This window comes from Acinonyx jubatus, chromosome F2, assembly GCF_027475565.1.
Source record: "Acinonyx jubatus isolate Ajub_Pintada_27869175 chromosome F2, VMU_Ajub_asm_v1.0, whole genome shotgun sequence".
Lineage (NCBI taxonomy): Eukaryota > Metazoa > Chordata > Mammalia > Carnivora > Felidae > Acinonyx > Acinonyx jubatus.
This window is the reverse complement of record NC_069394.1, coordinates 39,032,483-39,058,539: the sequence shown is the minus strand read 5'-3', so window position 1 is coordinate 39,058,539 and position 26,057 is coordinate 39,032,483. Positions and strand designations below refer to the sequence as shown.

General features: G+C 39.2%; 1 long non-coding RNA gene across 1 annotated transcript in view; it reads right to left on the bottom strand.

Moving 5' to 3' along the window:
* LOC106983849 (uncharacterized) overlaps window positions 1-26,057 on the bottom strand; it is a 129,951-nt gene that overhangs the window by 91,511 nt on the left and 12,383 nt on the right. Inside the window, exon 3 of the long non-coding RNA XR_008292804.1 lies at window positions 13,955-17,821. This is a non-coding gene — a long non-coding RNA (uncharacterized LOC106983849). The remainder of the gene's footprint in view (window positions 1-13,954; window positions 17,822-26,057) is intronic.

The following is a 26,057-nucleotide window of genomic DNA, read 5'->3' as shown; positions in this document are numbered from 1 at the left end:
TATAAATTTTAAAAAATAAAACATAAAAAATAAAATTAAATATATATATATACATATATAATGCCAAAATAGGCTGAAGAAAATACAAATTAACAACCATTAAAGAATTTGAAATGGTAATTAAAAATGTTCCTCCCTGAAATAAATTAAATTAAATTAAATTAAATTAAATTAAATTAAATTAAATTAAATTAAAATAGATTCTACAATGTAACTCTCTAATAATTTCCCTTTTGGGGCGCCTGGGTGGCTCAGTTGGTTAAGCATCCCACTTCCGCCAGGTCATGATCTCACAGTTTGTGAGTTCAAGCCCCACATGAGGCTCTGTGCTGACAGCTCAGAGCCTGGAGCCTGCTTCAGATTCTGTGTCTCCCTCTCTCTCGGACCCTCCCCCACTCATGCTCGCTAGCTCTCTCTCTCACTCTCTCTCTCTCAAAAAATGAATAAACATTAAAAAAATTTTTTAAATAAAATAATTTCCCTTTTTTCTCTTTTTTCAAACTGAGTCCATCTCTCCTCTTACCAGAGCTTTTTTCGACAGTTTTCTTTATACCTACCCTTAATTCCAGCTTGTCCTGGTCAGGGCCCTCCTTTCTAGCTCACAATGACTTCAGCAGCAGCAGCTACCGCTGCTTTCTCTTCCAGGGCCCCTTCCAGCCTTCCAAGTGGGCTAAAAAGAGCTCCTCTTACTCTGTTCCTACTTCCTTTCTTTCTACCACAGGCTCCAAACTACTCTTTGCTTGAGAATTCCTCTGATTAGGTTCACCAGACACACCATTTCTCCCCCTTTTTACCACTACTTCCCTTTTTGTTCCTTTTAGATAAAAAGAATAGCTCCTCCTCCTTCTCCTCCTCCCCCTCCTCCTCCTGTGCCCACCCCACCCTTCAAACCACCTTCTTTTTTTTTTTTTTTTTTTTTTTGGTTTGTTTGCCTCTCGCGACTGTCCCAGGGACGAAACACTCCTCAGCCATTGCCCCTTCCTTCTGTTTTTTCTTTGCAATCTTGTCAGTTCTTTCAAAACCCAAGATTAAAATGTCAAAACCCTGACGTACACCAGAACATTTTGTGCAGAGAATTAGCAGCAAATTAAACTGCTTTCATAACCGCAATCCGCGGTACTAGCTTTAATCGCGCCCCACTCCATTGTTAACGTTAAAACCTGATACTGGTTATTGAATTCGTTAGCGTCTTACCTCTAGGCCCACATTGTCAATCCTAAGAACAAATAAATGGCCTTCAAATAGTCGCCTCTACATTTGAACTTTTAGAAGTCAGCTAATTCTTAAACCGCAGAGAGAAGTCAAAACTGAAGTTGGCTCCCTCTGCTGATTCAAAAGGGCCCGAGTTTTACCAACACAGATTATGACGTGGCAGATAGTGAATCTGGTATAAGGCAGTCGTTTGCGGTGGCTTAGCGATTAAAGCCATGGAAAGCAGCTGCTGCTACAATTTTTTTTTTAAGTGAAGCAAGAAGCAGCTACAAAATGTAATAAAAATGTGTATCACAGATGAGATAATGGGGTGATTTTGTAAAAAGAAAATACGGTAATAACTTCTGACTGTACTCTAATCAGCCTTAGAAATTTAGATTGGTTCTAAAAATAATTTTTACTCAGCTTTACAGTATTTTATGTTTCAGTCAAAGATTTCTCTCAAGGATGCAGGTTGTTTTCTCTTTAACCCAAAACAAAGCTCCCTGGATGTATTCATCATCAAACATGAGCTCAAACAAAACTGATGATCAGCATTGTGTGGGGAGCACGGTGGGGAGGAGGAGGCTACAAAAACAAAAGACAGTTTCCACTTTCGAGGAGTTTATAATCTACTTAGAAAGCAAAATATACACATAAAATAACTCATGGAAAAATGTGAAAGCAACATAATAAAGTGTAACAAGGTTGGGAGGTTACTTTTTTTTCAAGATCTTTAAACCTGAGTCACCAGATAAAATACAAGACCCCCGGTAATATCTGAATTTCATAAACAACAAATAATTTTTAGTATAAGCATGTCTCATGCTAAAAAGAAGAAAACAGGGTATTTGTTATTTATCTGAAATTCAAATTAACTGGGCATCCTGTATTATTGCTTGCTAAATCTGGCAACACTGAACTTGAGGCAAGTAGAATAGAAAAAGGATCCTAAGAGAGTGGAGTTGGTCAGATAAGCTTCCTACAGAATCTGAGTTTTTAGCCAACTGCTGACAGAAGCAGTGGATAGAAACAGAAGACATTCCATATGTGGGAAGTGCGTGTTCATGGCACTGAAATAGAGATGAGCAAGTAATTCCTGCTTAGGATGGAAACCAGATGAGCTTGGCAGAAAAAAGATTTTCAAGATGGACAAGAGAACTGAAAACCACCGATGTGAGTGGATCCATTCTTAACTGGGTTTCTTTCTACGGAATTCATTTAAAGAACAATATTCCTACTTCCCAACCAATAAGACCTCTTCTTTTACATGGATATTCCAAATTGTGTTTTGCAGTTACACATCCCAAAGATCAAAAATGTCTTAACATTTTTAAGAATTTGTTAACATTTCCAGTTAAGAATGGATCCACTCACACCAATAGTTTTCAGTTCTCTTGTCCATCTTGAAAACTTTTTCTGCTAAGCTAATATATATAATACATATATATATACACATATACACACATATATATACATATATATGTATTATATATAGTCTGTTAAAACTATATTCAACTGAGTAAATTTTAAAGATCAGTGATTGATGAATCAGGCAGCATGAAATCTAGCAGATAGAAAGGACCTCTGAAATGCTATACAAAAGACTTATATGGCTAGAAAGAAGAAAAATAAGGAAGTTATACCAGGTGAGAAGTTGGTTCTTACAAGATGACTTTCCTTTAGGGGATGGCAGAGATTTACCCATCGGACAGATTACCTGACTAGTGCTGATGAAGCCATTCCTGATTGACTGGTTGAAGATTCCATTTCTGGGAGAGCCGAAACTGTAGTTAAGTCTCTGTTTGGTAACATGGAGCTTAGCATATATGACTCCATTGTGGGCCTGTTGTGGGGTTTTTTTGTTTTTTGGTTTTTTTGGTTTTTGTTTTTCAAAATGATCCCAGTGGCTTCCAACAGTAGGATCCTGGTACCTGGAGTTTTTGCTGGGTGTGGGTTGGCAGGGGAGGAAACAGGAGGGGGTGAGTCCGAAAGAGATCTGCATAATAAAAAGAGCAAGCTAGAAAGTCAGGAGCCTGGAGGCTACAGTGTCCTTGTTGGTGTAGGGAAAAAGGCCAGGGAGAAGAGAAACACTGGGAAAAAAATCTCTTGTCCGCCTGCCTTTAAGTCTACATTTCCTGCATCTATCAACTCATTAATAAAAATCTATTAAATGCTGCAGAATATATGGTTAAGCGAAGAAAGCAAGATTTAGGTAATTTGTATACTATGCTACAGCTCATATGAGAACATAGCATACAAATATATTCGCTTATATTTAATAAATATATATGATTATATTTTTTAAACAACAAAAGACAACCATAAAGTAAAAACAACAATACCTATCTGGGAAAGTAGAGAGGAAATAAGGTAGAGAAGAAACAAACAGAAATTAGACTTCTTAAGATGGGTCTTGTTTGGGAGATTTAACTTGGGGATCAAGTAGATGTTTAAATAATTCGTAAGGAAAAGCAATCCTTAAAATCAAAAAATGAAAGGAAACAAATGTGTATCTAGTTGGTGATATAACCATCAGAAAGAAGCCATTCTAAGTGACTTTAAAACAAAGTGATTTGAGTGGCATCCTCTGTGAGATATAGCCCAAGGATGAGAGGAGCTATTTAAAACAAACAAACAAAAACATTAATAAGGAGGTGTTGAAGTTTATACTGTTTGTATCTGCGACTGTCATGTATATAACCTGGGATAAAGCAAATGAGTTATTATGTGATGTTCCAACTCTCTTATTTCCAACATTATTGAGAAATGAGATTCTTGGTATGAAAAGAAGGAAATAAATTTAATAAAAGAGGTTGAGTAAAAATCCTATAGTCATGAATTTGAAAATGATGCATTTTCTCTTTGTCTGATGAAAAGTTCTGGAAAGAATGGCCAAAAACGTAGCAATGAGCACCCTCGTACCCAAATTGTGACCTTGAAATATTCTTTCCACTAAAAGGAATAAGGGCTTCTTATAAAGAACTAATTCTAGGGGCAGAGGAATGCAAGGTGAGCTTGGAACATCTAGTCATTCCAGACAACGCAGAATGTCAGAGACTACAGAGTCCTGCGTAAAGGGCTCTGGAGACAATTTAAAGGGGCTCCCACTGACCAAAGGTGAGACCACTGAGCATCAGTATGAATTCTAACACCAAAGGATTTAAATACATCAAAGACATTTATTTCATTAGTTTATAAAGAGAATAAAGCAAATTAAAACCTATTGGTCACTGTTGGCGGATACTAGTGAGACAGCTTATTTTTTCAAAAACTGATAAAAGGAAATAACCAAGCATTTATCCTGCCTTTCCTATATAAACTGTACACTGTGTAACCAAATAGTATTCCAGCTAAGAAATGAAGAATAAATAACAGAATTAGAACATCACCATTCTGCAATCCCAAATGAATGAAAGGATCTGGGCACGAACCATCAATGGCCGCTGGCATTACAAGGAGACACAGCCAGATGGAAGGATCACATGACCCATGAAAACCGGTCCTGCTGAAAACTCAAAGCTGAATCTGACAAAGCCTGGAGATCTAACTACCAGTTCACAAGAACCATAGGAGACAAAGGAAAAAAGCTACACACTATGGGTGAGCAATTAGCAAAATTCAGATGACCGGTTTTTCCCATAATTGCAGTAGGGAAAAAAACAAAGGTAGGGTAAGAAAAACTATGGATTGAAAAGGATTCAAGACATATTGAGAATCGCAGTGTATGGACCTTAATTGGATCCAGATTCAAACAAGTAAACGGATTTTTTTTTTAATTATTATCTTTATGAGAAAGTTAGGAAATTGAACAGTGGTTTGATAGTTGATATTAAAGAATTTTTCTTAGGTTTAATGTGTGATAATGGTATTATGGTTATTTTTTAAAAAGGATGCTTTTCTTAATCTTTTAGAAATCTATACTTAAGTATTTACAGGTAAAAAGACACAAAATCTGAGATTTGTTTCAAATGAATCCTGGGGAGAAGAGTAAGAAATAAGATGAATCAGACTGGCCATAAAGCTATCATCACTGAAGCTAGGAAATGAGTACAGGGGGTTTCATTGTACTTTCCTCTCTACTTTTACACGTGTTTGAAATATTCCTTAATAAAAAGTTTTTTAAGGGGCTCCTGGGTGGTTCAGTCGGTTAAGCGTCTGACTTCAGCTCAGGTCATGATCTCAAGTCTGTGAGTTCGAGCCCCGCATCAGGCTCTGAGCTGTCAGCTCAGAGCCTGGAGCCTGCTTCAGATTCTGTGTCTCTCTCTCTCTCTGCCCCTCCCCTGCTCATGCTCTGTCTCTCTCTGTCTCAAAAATAAATAAAAACATTAAAAAAAAACTTAAAAATAAAAAGTTTTTAAATCTATATGGCCCACTAGTAACAGTTGCAATTTATTGAACACTTAATATGAATTTTTCTATTTGACCCAGACAACTCTGTGAGGTAGGTATTATTTTATCATGTCCATTTTATAGATAAGGAAATTGAGGCAGAGAGGTTAATGAAGATAGTAAAGATTCCACATCCAGAACAAAGATTCAAATTCATTATATTAACCACCATCCTTCAAGTGGGTTTTGTGAAGACTTCATAATGGTGCTGAATCCCGTGTATAGGTTTACATGAAGTGAAAACAGAAGCTGTCCTGGGGGACAGTTGACATCTGGGGTTCAGTCATTTAAAAAATGTTAAATCTCCAAAATATATAACAAAAATTATTAGGGATAACAACAGCTTGTCCAAGCCATGCCAGGGAAAAATGCATCTCTACTTCTATTTATAATAAAAGCCTATTTAAGCCAACTCATTATTCCCCACCCCCCACCCCCCACCCCTCCAAAAAAGTATTTACTGAGCTTTTCAAGGAATGAAAAGGCCAGCACAATACTTATAAACAGGCAAAAAGACAAATGGTCCTTAAGGGAATATGAATTTGAATGTAAAAATTTAAACAATGGAAATCAGTCTGCTTCTTAGATCCCCTGATGGATGAAGTTTGGTCCATTTCCAGTAGCCATCAGAAGATGCCAGAAGTGGCCAGCTGGCCCACCTGTAAGACCATCTGGAAGGCGGGGAAGTGCTGGCCACACGCTGGTCAGGCTGACCCCAGCGCTGGCTTGTTTGTTCATTTCTACAGTACCTGTGGAACCACGAGGGGTAGTTATACAAGAGTGATAGCAACTCCAAAATCATCCACAGCTTCAAAGAAATTAAAGTGTCTCATCGAGATAGTAAAGGGGACTTTCCAGCAACGGAATGAGTCAAACTTAGAATGACCTATTACCAAGTTTTTAAAAATTCGCCTGGAGAGCATCCCTGGTCTAATTTAAGGCCAGTATCCTCTTTTCCTCTGAATGTAACTCAAGGAAGCTATCTTTATCATTCTGCTTGTATCTAACAACCCAGACATTAAGTCCCTGACATGAATATATAGCTTTGAGGTTGAAAACCGTTATCTCCCCTAAACATTCTGTTCTGGGAGGAAATCGCTTTTTATACAGCAAGAGACCAGCCTAATTCTTCACTCTTTTCTGAGAAACAAAGATACAATATTCACAAGGATCCTTCAGACACTAGAGATAAAATACTTGATCATAAAAAAGGTGGGTTTTAAATCTTACCAGATTCACGCGGGAAGTGAGTGTGGAATAGATTTTCAATAACCCTTTCCCTATCTTGAAAGATAAACAACCAGAGTTGTTTTATCACAGTGTTACTGAATTCCAAGCCCGTCACATGGGTAATAAGAGGTTAAAAAAAGAGAGAGAGAGAGAGTACAGAAAATTCAGAATCTATCACTGTTTAATGCAAATGCTCTCATAAACAATAAAAAACCTTAGGGGGAAAAACCCACATGGATGCTCAAGGGAATTATAAAAAGAAAGAATAATGAAATTGTTGAGAAATTGAAAAAATATGTAGTAATATAAATATAAGTAAATTAGTAAATCAAAAAATATTGCAGTAGATTTTCTATTTTAATCATTTTTTTCCATTAAAGAAAATGTGTCAATATTTTGTACACAATCAGAGGAATAATAGATGTTGAAGTGCTCAAGGAAAAAAACCAAACTCATAGATACAGAGAACAGATTGGTGGTTGTCAGAGGTGGGCAGTGTTGTTGAGCAAAATGGGCGAAGAGGGTCAAAAGGTACAAACCCACTTATAAAGGAGTAAGTCATTGGGTTGCCTGAGTCACTCAGTCGGTTAAGCATCTGACTCCAGCTCAGGTCATGATCTCAGGTCATGAGTTCGTGGGTTTGAGCCCTGCGTCAAGCTCTATGCTGACAGCTCAGAGCCTAGAGCCTGCTTTGGGTTCTGTGTCTCCCTCTCTCTGCCCCTCCCCTGCTTGCTCCCTCTCTCTCTCCCTCCCTCTCTCTCTCTCTCAAAAATAAATAAAACATTTTTAGGAATGAGTCATGGTATATAATACACAGAATAGAGACTATAATTAACAATACTGTATTGCACATTTTAAAGTTTCTTTTTTTGTTGTTTATTATTTATTTTTGAGAGAGGGAGAGAGACAGAGCATGAGCACGGGAGGGGCAGAGAGAGAGGGAGACACAGAATCTGAAGGAGGCTCCAGGCTCCAAGCTATCAGCACAGAACCCGATGCGGGGCTCAGACCCACAAACTGTGAGATCATGACCTGAGCCAGAGCCAAAGTCAGAGGCTTAACCAACTGAGCCACCCAGATGCCCCTGAAAGTTTCTAATAGAATAAATCTTAATAGTTCTTATCACAAGAAAAAAAATCACGACTCTGTATGGTGACAGATGTTAAGGAGACTTAGTATGGTGATCATTTCACAATACATACAAATATGGAATCATGCGGTCACCTGAAACTAATATAACGTTATGTCAATTATACCTCGTAAAAGAAAAGACTGAAAATGTGTTCAGGTAACACAGTCATGGAAACAGTCCACAGTAGGGATAAGCACGCAGCATGGTGATAAACATTAAGTGACATACCGGATCCTTTCTTCTTTGATGGCCTGCAGAGAACACTTAGGAACATGAAGGCTACTGAAGAGGGACAGAAAGTCAACTTCAAAGAGCTAACGCTGGCCTTCTTTACCAACCTACCCGGACAAAGAGATGTTGTTAGGGTGCTCTTGGTCTCCATAGCTGTGCACATTTACACCACGGCTTGAGACAGTACAATGACAATGTTGTGCAACGTGAGCCTTGATTTATGAACATAATCCATCCTAATAAAAGAGTTTTCCCCTCAGAAGATCTGTGAAGCACCAAACGGGTTATTCACAGTAGTTATGACAAATCACCACTTCACCAAAAAACGTATGTGCACAGATTGTTATTACTTTTTCTCACATTACATTGTAATTATTTGTATATATGTGTGTGTCACCAAGAGATTCTATTTTGTTTCTTTATGTGACACGTAGAAGTACCCACACAGAGAAGGCATTTGAAAGAAGAACCTTGGGATAATAGGGAAATGTACATTGTATCTTTTTTGTGAGGTTCTCAGACCCTCACTCAGGCTTGATGCCCCTTTCTGTAGCCCCAAGGATCCTTCTATTCTCTTGTTCGTAGGAATCCATCTCGCCTGGCAAACGACTCAAGAGAAATGTTCAAGAAGCTTTCCTGTCCTCATTTACTCAATACTTTAATATCTGCTATCCACCAGATTCACTGTTTCCTGATCCATAGCCTTTCAAAAGTGGCTACATTCCATCCAGTGGTGTGCTGGTAAATGTTTAACAACCAGTTCTCACAGCAGGAAATGAAGGGACAGATGTGACGTGTAGCAATTGCCAACTTCTGTGGTGTAAATACTCTTACTGGGGCTGATTTCAAGCTACCTATGTGACTTCACTGAGCTCAGACTTGAGAAGAGATGCATGTAATAGGCTCTCACAATCAGCTTACCATTAGTTTACATCTTATCAATAGGCTATTGTCATCAACACGACCTTGGAGTTGGACAGAGTTGGAATCTAGCCCCAACTCTAGCACTGGGTGACTTTGGACAACTTATTTAATTTCTTTAAGCTTCCATTTCTTTATCCATAAACTGGAGATAATAGTAGCTACTTTACAGTTCTTGAGTGTTGGAAATGAAGCAATGCCTTCACCGTAGCAACTAGCACATAGTAGGTACTTAAGAAATATTAGGTTCTAGGGGCTCCTGGGTGGCTCAGTCGGTTAAGTGTCCGACTTCAGCTCAGCTCATGATCTCACAGTCCATGAATTCAAGCCCCGTGTCAGGCTCTGTGCTGACAGCTCAGAGCCTGGAGTCTGCTTCAGATTCTGTGTCTCCCTCTCTCTATGCCCTTCCCCTGCTCATGCTCTGTCTCAAAAATAAATTAAAAAACATTAAAAAAAAATTTTTTTTAATAAAAAAGAAATATTAGGTTCTGGGGTGCCTGGGTGGCATGGTAGTTTGTGTCCAAACTCGGCTCAGGTCATGAACTCATTGTTTGCAGGTTCGAGCCCTGCATCAGGCTCTGTGCTGACAGCTGGGAGCCTGGAGCCTGCTTTGGATTCTGAGTCTCCCCTTCTCTCTGCCCCTCCTCTGCTCATGCTCTGTCTCTCTCTCTTTCAAAAATGAATAAACGTTAAAAAATGTTTAAAAAAAAAGAAATACTACCTTCTATCATCATCATTATCATCATCTTTATTACTATCCTACCCTTCAAAGTGGTCACCATTCGGTGCTTCAGTAGATGATCAGTATCCCATCTTTCCCATCTGTGCAGACTGCCAGTTGTCACCAGCAACCCTACCCTACCTGGCTTATTGTACAAATATCTGCCTAGGCATTAGCTTACCAAAATCCTGTTACATTTTTGTTTTCAGCTTCAAACTAGTGAGAGATACGTCTCGAATATTTGCCATTGAGAACAAATAGAACTAATTTTCTTCTGTAACAGGAAAAGAAAAATGGAGCCTGCATTTGTTGAATACATATTTTGACCCACATGGCATTGTGCTAGGGGGTTTGTCTGTTACCTCTTCCTTTTTTTTCTTTTTTCTTTCTTTCTTTTTTTTTCTTTTTTTTTTTTTTTTTTTTTTTGAGAGAGAGAGAGAGAGAGAGAGAGAGAGAGAGAGAGAGAATGAATCTTAAGCAGGCTCCATGCCCAGCATGGAGCCCTATGCAAGGTTCTGTCTCACGACCCTGAGATCATGATCTGAGCCAAAATCAAGAATTGGACACTTAACTGACTGAACCACCCACATGTCCCTGTCTGTTACCTCTTTTAATCCTCACAATAACCGGGAGATATTAAATCATAGTCTCGATTCAATGGATGAGAAAACTAAGGCTCAAAGAGATTAAGGAACTTGCCCAAGGTCACATAGCTAGTGATACAAAGCCAGGGTTTTTTGTTGTTGTTGTTGTTTTTACACTGTACCATGGTATTAACCTTGTCAAGAATGCTCAAGTGGTCAGATGACAGACTAAGGCACTAGCTGCCACAACTAGTGAATGTATTGGACAACTGAGATTAAATGTAGCCTGCCTGTAACAGGAACTCGATTACAGTGCCTTATAAAAGGCTTCTTTTACTCCTGTATCAAGAAGTCGAGAAGGAGGCAGACCAGGCTTCACACATTTTCTTGAGAAAGTTCTCAAGGCCTCAGCTTCCTTTGGCTTCCTGCTCATCAGTCTTCAGCATGTGGTTTTCTTCTTTATGGGCATAAGAGAGCCCCTGCCCCAACACTACCTCCAGGTATCACATCTATGTTCCAGACAGGCAGAAGTAAAAAGACACTTATTTCCTAAGTGTGCTTCTTTTTTATAAGGGGAATAATCACTCTCTCAGAACCACCATCATGTGGCCTTTTGCTTAAATCTCATTTTGTATATTCCATTCTGGAGTCTTTGGATCATTTGCAACTAGGAGTGGCCTGAACTAGGTCACAAGACCATCCCTGGTTGCAAAGAATCCAGAGAATTATGTCTTTTTAACTGGACACAGTAATGCTCTAACACAGCTGAGTCTCTTCAATGAAGGACAAAGAAGAGACTGAACATGAAAAAAGCAAGCAGAGGTCATGACCTCCAGTGTTCCTCAGAGCAGACCGCGTTTTTCAGGGTTGCAAGGAGACAGCAAAAGTAGCATAGAATCTTCAAATGGAAAGAACTTTGAGATCATTGATCTAGCCCAATTTCCCGCCTAGTGAAGGAGCCACTTCGACAATTTCTCTAACAAGGGGTCATCCAGCTTCTGTGAAAACAAACAACGTTAAGTGGTGTCCAGATGCTTGACTATTTACATGCAAGAAAACTGGGCTCAGGGCCCTAGTAACAAATTGCCTAAAGAATTGCGGTCAACTGGCAGAAAAGAAAAATATAAAAAATAATGTACAGTCTAACTAGAAAACAAAGGGGATTATTAAGATCTAGGTGAAATAGTGCAGAGTTCAGTAAGTCCCAATCATTCAGTAAAAAGCTTTCCATCTTCCTAGATCAGGTGATTAAAAGTTGAAAAAAATTAAGTAAGGATGAAATCTAAAAGTTGTCTAGGGGACATGTGATGAAAGGCATAGACTTGCCCCTCACCCCCCACTGACACAGCGGGCAAGTCAACTGTGAGAGAAACCTCAGCAAGTTAACCCATGGCTTTGGGCGAATTATCCTGGTGTATAACACTCAGGTCCTGGCTTGGTCATCTAACTCATTATTATCTAACATGACGGTTCTCAAAGTGTGGTTCAGAGACTCCTGAGAGTGACCCTTTCAAGCAGCTCCAGTAGGTCAACTTATTTTCGTAATAATACTAACAAATTATTGGCCTTTTTCTCTCTCATTCTCTCACTAGTATCCAGTGGAATTTGCCAGGAAAAGATTTGCAACATTGTAAAGTAATGCCACTTTAATTTTCTTTTAATTTCTTTTGCTTTGGAAAAAAACAGGGTCTTTTCCCATAAAAATGTATTGTTTATGTTAAAATGTAACGTGTTTAATATTGGTTATTTATTTATTTATTTATTTATTTATTTTTTACTGTTTATTATTGAGAGACAGAGAGACACAGAGCGTGAGCAGGGGAGGGATAGAGAGAGGGGGAGACACAGAATCTGAAGTAGGCTCCAGGCTCTGAGCTGTCAGCACAGAGCCCGACGTGGGGCTCAAACTCACAAATTGCGATATCATGACTGAGCCGAAGTGGGTCGCTTAACCAACTGAGCCACCCAGGTGGCCCTAATATTGGTTTTTTAAATGAATCAATAAAAATATTGTTTAAATTTCTTAGGTTTAACTTCTGTTATAGTAAATATTAACAGCTATAACCACATAAGCAAAAGCTTTCTGTGGTTCTCAATAATTTTTAGAAGTATAAAAGGATCCTGACACCAAAAAGTTTGAGAACCACTGATCTAATTCATAACCCAATTGCAGGGTGGGGGTTAAGAACCGGTAACCCCAACCCAACTGAGTTGGTAAATCTGTTCATTGGACAAATGACTCTATAACACTAAGAAGACAGTGAAATAAGAACAAGGATGGTAAGGTAACCAAATCCATTATTCATTCTTTTGTGTTAAGTTTGGGAATAAGCTTTACAAATATCAAGAAAATCTTTGTGTGTTTTAATTTGTTTGCAAATGTTGAAGACAATCTGGCATATTATAGAAATTGGCATATTAACCCTATTATTTATTGAAATTTTCATTGTTTCCCCTTATTTTAGAATGTGTAACTGAATTTAATTACATTTATAAAGAGTATTTAAAGACTTAAGATATACTACACTTAGAAATCTGTATTGTCTGGGATACCTGGGTGGCTCAGTCAGTTAAGCATCTGATTTCAGCTCAGGTCATGATCTCCCAGTTAGTGAGTTCGAGCCCTGCATCAGGTTCTGTGCTGACAGTTTGGAGCCTGCTTCAGATTTTGTGTCTCCTCTCTCTACCCCTCCTCCACTCATGCTCCGTCTCTCTCTGTCTCTCAAAAATGAGTAAGTGTTAAAAAAAAAATGTTTAAAAAAAAAGAAATCTGTATTGTCTTAGTGCATTCAGGCTGCTGACACAAAAATATCATATATTGGATAGCTTATAAACAGCAGAAACGTATTTTTTTAATGTTTATTTATTTATTTATTTATTTATTTATTTATTTTGAGAGACAAAGAGAGAGAGTGGGGGAGGGGCAGAGAGAGAGAGGAAGAGAGAGAACCCCAAGCACAGAGACCAACTTGGGACTCCGTCCCACAAACCACGAGATCATGACCTGAGCTGAAATCAAGAGTCAGACGCTGAACTGACTGAGCCACCCAGACACCCCCAGAAATGTATTTCTCACAGTTCTGGAGACTGGAAAGTCCAAGATCAAGTCACCAACAAATTCACTGTCTGGTGACAGCCCACTTCCTGGCTCATAGATAGCTGTCTTTTTGCTGTGTCCTCACATGGTGGAAAGGGTGACGGCTCTATATACCTGAATATTTTAGTAGCAAGCAATTTACCTTTCTCAGTGCTGAGCTTTGAAGTCAACCAATAGGTTAATGGTGACCAGCTTTACACACATTCATGAACCTTTTTCCATGAGAAAAATGCGATGTACAAGGGGTCTGTCTGTACTTGGTAATCTGTCCGGGGCTTACAGAGGTTATCCTAAGAGAGTTGTCGTTGTAAGCACTGCTAAGACAGAGAAATGTCTTCTTACTAAAGGAGATGCTCTGCCCACAACGGTATTCCCTACCAAAGCAGTACATGTGCAAGTGAGAACGCTTTGTGTTAAGTGTATAAAACCCTCAACCTGTCCATGGTTCATGTTACCTGTTGTTCAAGTTACGGAGCTTGATTCCTTCTCTGTTCCCACATCCAGTCAGGAAACAAACTCTGAGTCTTCCTTTCCTGTGGCCTGTGTGATGGCAGCCATGAGAATAGGGTGGGGGAGCAGGTCAGTATGAAACCACCTCCCCCATTCTCACTGCTACCATTAAACGGTTCAGCCTTTATTCTCTCCTACGGAACACCTTCCAAATATGGAAATATTTATAAATTAGAAACCTAAGAGAGGCATCTCTCTCTTGATTAGTGCAGTATTTAATTTAAATAAAAGGCTAGTTTCGCCTTTCTAAGGTAGTGTCTTTTGCCATCGCAAATGGCTGAAGATCTGATGAAGTACCTGGATGTGGAAATACTACCTTATGGGGCACCTGGGTGGCTCAGTCGGTGGAGTGTCCGACTTCGGCTCAGGTCATGATCACTCAGTTCGTGAGTGTGAACCCCGCGTCAGGCTCTGTGCTGACAGTTTCTGGCCTGGAGCCTGCTTTGGATTCTGTGTGTCTCCCTCTCTCTCTGCCCCTCCCCTGCTTGCACTCTATCTCTTTCTCAAAAATAAATAAACATAAAAAAAAAGGAAAGAAAAGAAATACTAACTTAAGAATTGTGCAGTTCTTTTTGCAGTGCCCGGTCGCTAGTCTCCTGCTGGAGGGCTAGTCCTTCCAGTGCCCATCAGATGCCAGTTCTAAAGCCATCAGAGTAGCCCCTGGGGCCACCCACGTAGTTTTTCTTAGAATGACCAGCTCAGCCTCTAAGGCGGGTGTCAGATCCTCCCCACCGGGCCTTCACAGCCAATCAGCTGTTCCTTCTGGCTCCTTTTCAGTCCCAATCCGTACTCTATTTAAAGGGCTGAAAGTTAAAACTGACCCAAAGAAATAGCTGGCAGGTGACAACAGCTAAGCCCTAAGGCTTTAAATAGCATAAGAAAGACACCACCTAAGGAGAAGCTTCCCAGGAGTGTTCCTATGTGGTAAAAGGGATCTTTCAGGAAAGTTACTCTGTATCACTTCTGATTGCCACTGGAGTCAAGGCCTGGTGGCAGCCAAGTTAAGGAAACAGTGATTTGCCAAGAGACAGATTTATGTCATTCTAACATATGGGAAAATGTCATTTGTTGTGCAACAGAAAAATACCTTGTTTTACAAAACAAATGAGAGGAATATATCTATTGATCAATTACTATTTCATCTTACACTAGGAATGATTGAAGTTCAGACACATAATTCTTCACAAGAGATTTTAGTTCCTAAAGAGTCCCCCACAGGCAAAGCCAGGCAGATCCCTAAAAGGGTGAAATACGATGGAAATTGGGGTTAACTGGCAAGTTCACCCCCCCACCTAAAAACATTCATATTTTAAAATAGTTAAAAATGCTGAACTGACCTTACAAAACCAAAACATAGCTGCAGGTGAATCTGGCACACATAGGCTGCCTTGCCTTGCTGGCTCTTAGGTTAAGCACAGAGATTATAAAAATCAAAGTTTTGGAAATGCTGCTGCTGTTTCGTTGTTTGTTTGTTTGTTTTTAAACTATGTGGTTTAATTTGAGACAGCATGAATTGACTGTGCTCTGAAAGATGAAGTGATACACTTTGGTTAGTCCTCCCACCTACACTTTTCCCTGTTCTATTGTTCATTGCTTATATTTTTACTTGGCCAGGTTATAAACCATCACATTGTGTGCTGTAACTGCAATACTCCTCATTATTTCGTCTTCGTTCTTTTTAAAAATGGGTCCAGTGTCCATTTCTGATTCTTTTACCAGTCCTAAATTCTTGATCTTCATTTCTTTGGCAGAATTTCAATGTCAAATGTATTGTGTTTTTTGTTTTGTTTTCCCAAGAAAGTCTCTCAAATTCTGTATCTTTCATACCAGATTCTAAACACTACTTTCTGTGTATTTTTCCATGTTTGAGACAGCCTGCTTGCTTACTTTATAACCAGTTTTTGAGTGGGTCCCACTTTCTTGTCCTCAGAAGTTTGTAAATATTATTCCATCATGTTCTGGCTTTGAATATTGCTGAGAAGTCTAAGGCAATCCTCATTTTCCTCCTTATAGGTGACTTACTTTTTCTTTCTGAATAGCTAAAGATTTCTTTTCTTATCCTTTAATTTCAGTAACTTAACCAAAGGGTGTCTGCATGTTTATTGTGCTGTATCAATTTTTTCTAGCATACAGAGTGACCTTCTAGTTTAAGATTTCATTTGTTAATTCCAGGGAAAGTTTCTTTTATCACATATCTAACTACCTTTCCTGTTCCATTTTGTTGTCTCTGTTGGCTGGTCTCTGTCCTCCATACTGACTGCCTTCTACGTATTTTAATTTCTTTGTCCCTTTTCTCTGCATTCACTGATTATGTCATGCATTTCTTCCATTCCACTAATTTTATTTTCAACCACTGTCTCTCTTGTTCCTTGTTCTTCCTAAATAATTTTTTAGATCTATCATGGTGCTCTTTGGAGTTGCAACTAGTTTTCTTAGCTCTGAAATGTCCCTGTTGAGTTCATTCTGCTATTTTATTATCTTATTTTAAGGCCTTAGTTTTATAGAATAATAGGGTCATAAAGCAATTCTGTACCTTAAAGCTCTCTCGGGGAATCTTATTTGAAAAAGCTGTACTTTTATTATGTTAAAAGCCATTCTCCCCCTTAAAGCATGTCTTTTTGTACCATGTTCTTCCTTTTTTTTCTCATTTTTCTTTTCCTTCTCTTTCATCTTCTTGTTCTAAGGTGTTTACTTATCGCCATGCCATTTTTGGTTTTTCATTTTCATTACCTAGCTCTGTTGTGACTTTTATTTGGTCTGATATAATGCTTCCACTTTATTTAGGACCAGTCTGTCTGCCCATAGGAAGCTAATTCATTGTATTGGAATTGCTTTCAATACACTTATCTTTAGCCGAGGGCATGTTGGGAGGCATGTGAGTGAGGTCAAACCCATAGGTAGGGGGGAGCCTCTAATTTCTCCTTTGGAGGCCAGTTAAACATCTTGCACCAGTGCCCACCCCACCCAGCTGTGGAGATAAGCCTCTCATTCATCCTACCCACCCTCGGGGGCCTGAAGGATCAGAAGCTATGGAGGCCCTTCTTGCCCCCTCTCCACCTCACCCACCCCACCCACCTCAAGGCCCCATCGAGAGAAGTTGGGTCAACTACACTTGAGACATTTCCCTTTACTTATCCAGGGCTACCTACTTACTCCCTCAGGCTGCTTCCGTCCACAGTGGATGACATTAATAAAAACGCTCAGAGTTCTCAGTACTGCTCCTGGTGAGTGGGTATGAAGAAAGGAGCCACAGCACAACTCGTCACTTGCCTTAGCCGTCACTCTGAAGTTTACACTGAAGTTCATACGGCAAAGGTGTTCTCCTTTGTTTGTTCATGAATTGTTGCCTTGTTTTTTTCACCACTTCTGTTCATTTCATTAGATTTGAAGGAAGATGATTTAATCCGACGTTATTTTGCTATTTTTATCAGAGGTCACTTTGCCCTTTCAGTTTTCAAATCTTATAAACTTATAATAATAGGCATATAGAAAATATCTAGAGAAATATTGCTGCTACATCATTTGTTATAGAGTAAAAACTTGTTGATCACACTGTTTATTGCTCTTGGGTAGTTAAACATTCCTCAAAACTGCTACTAAATAACAGTTAAGAAGCGTAGTCTTCTGGGGTCCCTGGGTAGCTCAGTAGGTTAGGCGTCCAACTTTGGCTCAGGTCATGATCTCACAGCTTGTGAGTTTGAGTCCCGCGTCAGGCTCTGTGCTGACAGCTCAGAGCCTGGAGCCTGGTTCAGATTCTGTGTCTCCCCCTCTCTCTCTGCTCCTCTTCCTGCTCATGCTTTGTCTCTCTCTCACTCAAAAATAAATAAACATTAAAACAAATTAAAATAAAATAAAATAAAGCACAGTCTTCATCCCCAAAACTCTGGAGTCCCACATACATACGTTCAAAATCTCAACTCTACCTCTCACTAGCTGTAGGATATTGAGCAAATTCCTTAACAGCTTTAATTCTCAGTTTCTTCACCTATAAAAATGGGATGATAACAATACCTACCTCATGAATTGTGAAGATTAAACAAATAATGCACAGTGAGAGTTTACCACAGTGCTTGGCACTGAACTCATCTACATTCCAAGTTCTGTGCGGGGCTTCCCTTTCCCATGATGCAGACCATGCAATACGAATTTTTAGAATTGAAAGGAACTTTAAAGGCTATCTTATCCAAACCTCTAATATTATAAAATATGAATTAAGATCATGAGAAATTACATCAGAAGTAATACTATACCTATTTCCCAATACCCTAATACTGGGATTAGACCCGTAGTCAATAGATATGACTGTTCTGATCATGGGGAAGGTGTATTTCTCATTGTAAGTTTTTAACTAGGTATCCAGTTGATTAAAAATACAACAAAATCATTTCAGCAGGACCCATGACAACAACCTAGGTCCTCTGAATCTAGGTGCAGTGCATTTTCCATTGATCGATAGTTTCTCATCCATTATTAAAGGAACTCTCTTTAATCCCATAAAGACTTATAAAAATATTTATACATAAAGAAATGTGGTTATTTTTTCAAACTTGTTTGGGTTAGATAAAGAGACATAGCGTTAAAGATCTGTACTATTCATAAGATACAGGCCTCTCACAGAGACATGCTAATCTCATCAAAGGCTATAGCAAAAAAGCTCTAACCCAAATTCATAATTCATCATAATATAACTATTTAAAGATCAAAGTATTGAAAATGCAGTGGTATGAGTAGCAAAACAATTATGAATATATTATGAAAAAAATTAAGATGAAAAAATATTCCATTTACCGAACCACAGTGAATTGGACAATCACAATAACGTTGCTTCCAACCCAGACGTTCTAAGCCTAGAAGAAGTCAGAGCAGGAGCAGCCTTGGAGAATATGTTTCACTGGATGATGCTTATGTGCCACTCCTACTTTTCTGCTCCACACTCACAACCTGCCTCTGTACAACGTAATTCCCAGGCCCTGCCCTCCTTAGCTTATCCCCTGCAAAACAGCCCCTACTCAGTCAGACTGTATAGTTGCTGGCATACTTATTCACACTTCTCTGACTCCCAATGTGGCAAACAGTTGATCAAATAAATATGTCAGTTATAAATGATTATGAGCTAAAGAAAGAACTAGAGATACAACATCCCACTCCCTTGCCCTCCCAAAGCCAGACTGTGGCTTTCAGAGACAATGTCTTCACTTTTATTGCTTAACCTGAAAGATTGCTTTCAGTGGTAGAAAATTCATGCCACTAGAGCCAAAGGAAGCTATAGCATCTCATATTTGTCAGAGTCCCTAAGGGCTGTAGTAGGCTAATAGATGAAATATAAAATGGCTGGGGGTGGGGGGGGGGACTTGGGGGACTCCTCAAAGAACCCCAAGCATGTGGCTATTTAGTTCTGGTCTGGTATTAAACACTTCAAGCCATAGTGGCTCTGGTGTTGAACAAGATGGCCACCCCAGTCATTCACTCACCAGCTGCTGAGGTTCTGAGGCGCTCAAATGGACCAGAGCAGAAGAGTACCATGTGACTCTTCCCCCTTCTAAAGTGAGATCCCGGACTTTTCCACTCATCTTGTTCTCTGGTCTACCGGAACCCAGGCTGGGCTTTGGCACTCCATGCTTCCTAACACTTCACTTGCTCTCAGGCTGTGCTCTTGTTCCCTTCTCCAGGCAGACTGACAGTGCCACACAAGAGCAGGATATTAGAAAATGCTGCTTCCCTCAAGAGCAGCTCTGGTTAAAGTGGACACTGATGATGCCTGATGACCAAGTCTTCCTTGTACACAAACTCAAAAGCATGTTCTAAGGTTCAGTAGAGAAGCTTTGTCTAGAAAGTACTGACACCCACCACATTATATTCTTCACTGAAAACTTGGCTACTCAAAGCATCTAGCTTTCTCTGTAACACTGATTCTGCCATAAAATTTCAAAACAAAAGACAAGCCAGAAATTTTCATGCAGATATGTTGTTCATTGTTTTCACACAAAGCGTGTTACTCTAAATAAATTCAAAGGCCAGATCTTTGAAAATCAAACCATAAACTTGCAAGTTATAAGGAGAGCTTCAGTTACCGGGACCCATAAGTTTTGTATATCTTTCAGACTTGGTTTTTGACAACATACTTACAACATTTTGCTAATGGTGCGTGCTCTTGCCTCTGTTTTTTTACTTCACGATTGAATCCACAGCCAACTGGCTTAATCCAAAGAGCATTCATCAGAGACTGAAGAGTCACAACTTTTGGCATATCATATCCATCTTTCTATATTCCCTTAAGGGATAGAATCCCAAGTTCCAGCTGGGCGTATGTCCCACCCTCCATTGTGTCTATGTGTGGCTATAATGATTAATTTCTGACCAACAGAATGTGAGCAGAAGTGACAATGTCTGAGTTGTGCTCCTTGAATGGAAAATGTATCTCTTCTTTGCCATCCTGGTGCCTAGAACTTGGACATGGTGGCAAGCCACCTAAGAACAAGCAGACAGGGCTAATATTTAGGGGACACTGGTGTGGTACTGCAGGATGGAAGGAGCCAACGTCTCAACATTATGTGAGAAATACATCAGACTGTTAAGTGAGAAATAAAATTATATATTGTTTAAACCTCTGTCTTTGTTAAAGCAGATTAATCTTGATCCTAATTGAAACACCTTACAATTTCAGTTTCAATTTTATTATGTTTATTTTTAAAAAAATTTTTAATGTTTATTTATTACTTTGAGAGAGAGACAGAGAGAGTGAGCACCAATGGGGGAGGGGCAGAAAGAGGGAGACACAGAATCTGAAGCAGGCTCCAGGCTCCAAGCTGTCAACACAGAGCCCATTGCGGGGCTCAAATCCACAGACAGTAGACTGTGAGATCATGACCTGAGCCGAAGTTGGACGCTCAACCAACTGAGCCACCCAGGTACTCCTCAGTTTTATTACATTTAGCATGTTTGCTTTTGGTGACTCATTGCTGTTTCATGTTCACTAGATGTTGCAGAGTATTTAAGTCGAGGAGCAATAAAACGTTCAAAGAATTGTACAAATGTCTATACAAAGAGGATGATAAGGTCACTAACATCGATGGGCATTGCATCATCTAGTAGTTCAAAGTGGTCATTTTAGTGCTCACTTTGGCAGCACATATACAAAGTGGTCATTTTATTGGCTAATTATAAAAGTCCACATCCAGTGAACAAACTCTATCTTAAAAGTTATGCACAATGCTGTTGACTCACAAAGAAAATGAACATAAACTTTTAAGGGAGTACACGGAAACATTTTACTTTTGGTGCAATTAGAGCAAAAGCTAGAAGAATGAGTTTCAATTATTCGAGATAAACAATTAACTTCCTGTTGCTAAATCCTCTTAGCAGATGTAAACAAATTACTTTAATTCTATATTTAACAACCTGTTGAGTTTCAGTTTTAAAGTTGGCTAAGAATAGTTTGTTCGGAAGAGGTAATGGAGATGTTCAAAAAGCTTCTGGTACAAGCTGAGGCTGTTGTAACTACCAGCAATTTCAGAAAGTAGATTACTATTCAATGCAAATTTCCACTCACAAATTACTCAGCTAGAGAACAATGTGAGAAAGAAAGTTATGAGTCATTGCTCTTAGAATTATGAAGACAAGGAAGCAGTCAGGAAAAGAGGAACCATCTTAAAATAAAGAATACTCATGATTAGAAATTTTATTTCACTGTGATGCCCAGTATGACTATAATTTCTATTTCTATGGTGGTTACCATAAATAAAAGGCAGTAAAGCTAGAAGTAGTATTATTAAAAGAGGAGGAGAAATGTGTGTCTCCAGTCTTCCTGATTCTCTTTGGGCTACACCAAAATTGGGTGAGAGTGCTAAGTCAGAAAAGAGAAGCTGTAAATGTTGCTTGAAGAGAAAGGAATCACACGGCCTTCAGGGAAACCTTAGGGGACATCTGGGAGAAGCTATGAGAACTTTCAGTTTCACAAACTGTGGAGCAAGTCCTAAGAGGCATCTCATTTCAACATGAGGATTCACCGTACTAAAATCTCTCAATGTCTCTATCTGATAGGATAGTGATCATCATGTCACTTAATCACATCTATGATTCTTCCCTCCACTCCCTTTTATCCCATCTTCTTATTTTTACTCATTGTCACCCTTTCACTTTATTTCCACCACCACTAAGTTCAGGCACTTGGTACTTCACTTATCAGATCACTGAAACATCCTTCCTTCCACCCTACTCTCCAGTCACCACATTCATTAATTCATCAGTGGAACAAATACTTGTACTAACACGCACTGCAGTAAGTGCTAGGGGTACCATAGTACACAAGTCAGACACTCTTCCTGTCCCCAAGGGACTTATGGTCTAGCAAGGGATGATAGCAAGTCAATTTTATGGTATCTTGTCCTCAAAGACTCTATAGAACAATCCCAGATCTCTTGTGTTATGAACTGAATGTTTGTGTCCCCACCCTGCCAACTCCAAATTCATATCGAAACCCTAACCCCCAGTGTGACTGCCTTTGGAGACAGGGCCTTTATGGAGGTAACCAAGGTTAAATGCTATCATAAGGGTGACCACAATCCTGTAGAACTGGTGTCCTTTTAATAAAAGGAAGAGGGGTGCCTGGCTGTCTCAGTTGGTAGAGCATGCAACCCTTGATCTCAAGCCCTACATTGGGCATACAGCTTACAGGAAAGAAAGAAAGAAAGAAAGAAAGAAAGAAAGAAAGAAAGAAAGAAAGAAAGAAAGGAAGGAAGGAAGGAAGGAAGGAAGGAAGGAAGGAAGGAAGGAAGGAAGGAAGGGAGGAAGAGACACCAGAGCTCTCTCTCCCTCCACTCACACACAAACAAAAGGTCATGTGGAGACACAAGAAGGCAGCCATCTATAAGCCAAGGAGAAAGGCCTCAAGACAAACCAACTCTGCTGGCACCTTAATCATAGACCTCCAGTCACCAGAACTGTAAGGAAATTAATGTCTTTTGTTTAATCTACCCAGTCTGTGGATTAGTCTGTGATATTCCTTTATGGCAGCCTGAGCTGACTAAGACATCCTGCTACTCTTGTTCCCACCACACAGGCACTATTCTCAAATGCCAATCCTCAGCTCCAGTTAAGTGAGATTCTCCAAAGACACACCAGCTCTCTATTCCAAACCTTTGTCCATGTAACTCCTCATCATCACTCTACTCCACTGTTGTAATAAGAAACGTCATTATTTCTTAAGGCATAATTTGGGCAAAGTTTGTTAATCTCTCTTTTTGTTCTTCCTGCCAGTGATGGAAGTCTATTTGGAAGAGGAGGCTATAACTAAAGCACTAATGGGATTTTTCTTACTCTAATTGCAGACAAAGTGCACGTAGGGAACTAAAGAACCTCTTAAGGGCAAGTCACAAAGTAACTGCCTGCTTGGGTATACATCCCTTTCACAAACAGATTTCATGTGACACTCACAGAAGAGTAAGAAGACGCTCGCAGGCCAAGATAATTGTCTCGGCCAAACCAGATGCAACTATCAAATAGTATCTTAAAGTAATAAGGTATTCCACATTGCAACTTTTTGTTTCCATTTTTCCAAGAAAATAATGTCATAACATACCTATCTGAAAAAGATGTTATTTATCAAAAATATTCCTTTTTGAAAGGTGAAGACAACAAATTTGTACTGACGTGGTTAAAGCTGTCACATAGCTTCACAACATGGTTCATCAAGATTAAGGGTCACAGCATGGATAAAGGAATTTCTCCAAATAGCAACCATAGTTCATATTTGCAATTCACTTGTACCATACTCTAAGCTTTAACAACACACACACACACACACACACACACACACACACACACACAAATTGACTTCAAGTAATTCATCAAATTTAGAACTTATTAGATGTAGTAAGGCCACATTGGAGTAATAAACTCGCTAACTGCCTAGTTTATTTTTTTAGATTACAATATTGGTTCCCTTTCAGTATCTGAGGTTACTAATTTTCATAAACTTTGGTCTTTCCCAGCAAGTGCACCTGTGTCTTTCCTTTCTACTCAGCCACCAGAAGAGCTACTCATCTTTATGGACATGAGGTCTCAATAAGGCTTGAAGTATTATTTTTTCCCCTCTCTTTCAGCAGAGGCTACTTATCACCTTCTAAAGAAGTTTTCCTTGAGGAAATAAACGTTTCACAGGCAAAGAAATAAATCTTAAAATTTAACTGGAACTTTAGAAGCCACTGGTTATATTAATAAATGACATGGGTTGGCATATCTCAAAATTTAGTACTGGCATGATTCAGCAAAGTGAGCCTCAATGAAACACAATACTTAACTCAATATTATAACTCTTAGGGAGCATTTCCCAAGAAGGCATTTTAAATCTAAATTATACTAACTAATACATATTACCCAGAAAATGATTATCCTCTTGGTCCTCTTGGGAGAAATTTTTCTATGGGTCAATAATAAGCTTCTTTCCAATTTTTAAAAGGTGAATGAAAAATTCTTTTAGGAAGAAGGAAGAAAAGAATGATTCAGAAGACAGAGGTTAGCCTCTCTGAACAGATTCCTTCCATGATCCGGCTCACGTGCGAGGCTGAAACACGTACCATACAAAACAGTGCCCACTGCTTTAGCTGTACCTGGTAGACAATGAATGATTTTTGTATGATTCAGAGTTTGTTTTCATTCTTAGTCACTGTTCAAATTTTAAATGTCACCAAAACTCAATGGCTTCTCTGAGCATATAGACATAGCTGTGCCATTCTCTTTCTATGATTTTTAAGGTTGTTTATATGATGTGGTGCACAATTATTCTGTAGGTTAAGCTTCAGCAAGGCAAAAAGATTTTATTCTGATTAAAAGGATAATACAGGGGCACCGGGGTGGCTCAGTTGGTTGAGCGTCCGACTTCAGCTCAGGTCACGATCTCACAGTCTGTGAGTTCGAGCCCCGCGGTCAGGCTCTGTGCTGACAGCTCAGAGCCTGGAGCCTGCTTCAGATTCTGTGTCTCCCTCTCTCTCTGCCCCTTCCCCACTCATGCTCTGTCTCTCTCTGTCTCAAAAATAAAAAAAAAACATTAAAAAAATAATAAAATAAAAGGATAATACATGTTCATATAAAATATTCGAACAGTTCTAAAGTTGTATAGAAACAATAAAAACCATCAAAAAACTCTAGTTCCTACACATGGCTGCTATACATTATTATAAAGATTTGGGGGGGGCTCCTGGGTGGCCCAGTTAGTTAGGCATCTGACTCTTGATTTCGGCTCAGGTCATGATCTCATGGTTCATGAGTTCAAGCCTCTTGTTGGACTCTGTGCTGACAGCACGGAGCCTGCTTGGGATTCTCTCTCTCCTTCTCTCTTGCCCCTACCCTGTTCGTGCTCTCAAAATAAATAAATGAAAACTTAAAAAAAAAGATTTGGGGGAATATCTTTCCAGATGTCTATTCATGGATATATAAAAATACATTCTAAAATATTAATGAGTTACTACTAAACATGTTATTTTGTAACTAAGTTTTTTCACTTAGCAGTGTGGCTTTCCAGGTCAGTGAATAACTGACATACCTAAATACACATCATATTCTTTAATGGCTGCATAATATCCTATCCCTGCATGTGTCACAATGTATTCAAAGAATCACCACTTTGGATTGCATATAATTTTTTGAGAGAATAAACTACAGTGTAATGACTATGTGATTTTACTTTTGTACATTTGTCCAATTATTTCTTTCGGACAATTTCCTAGCAATGAACTTTGCTGGATCAAAAATATCCACCTTTGAGCTTTTGAATTTTCTTTTGTTTTTCCAAAGTTCTTATTTTTATTTTGAGAGAGACAGATACAGCGCAAGTGGGGGGAGTGGCAGAGAGACAGGGAGACAGAGAGAATCCCAAGCAGATTCCACAATGTCAGAACAGAGCCCTACATGGGGCTTGAACTCACAAACCCTGAGATCATAACCTGAGCCGAAATCAAGAGTTGGACGGTCAACTGGCTGAGCTACCCAGGTGCTCCTGAATTTTCTTAAATTTATATTGCCAAATTGCCTTCAGAAATTTTGTACTCTCAC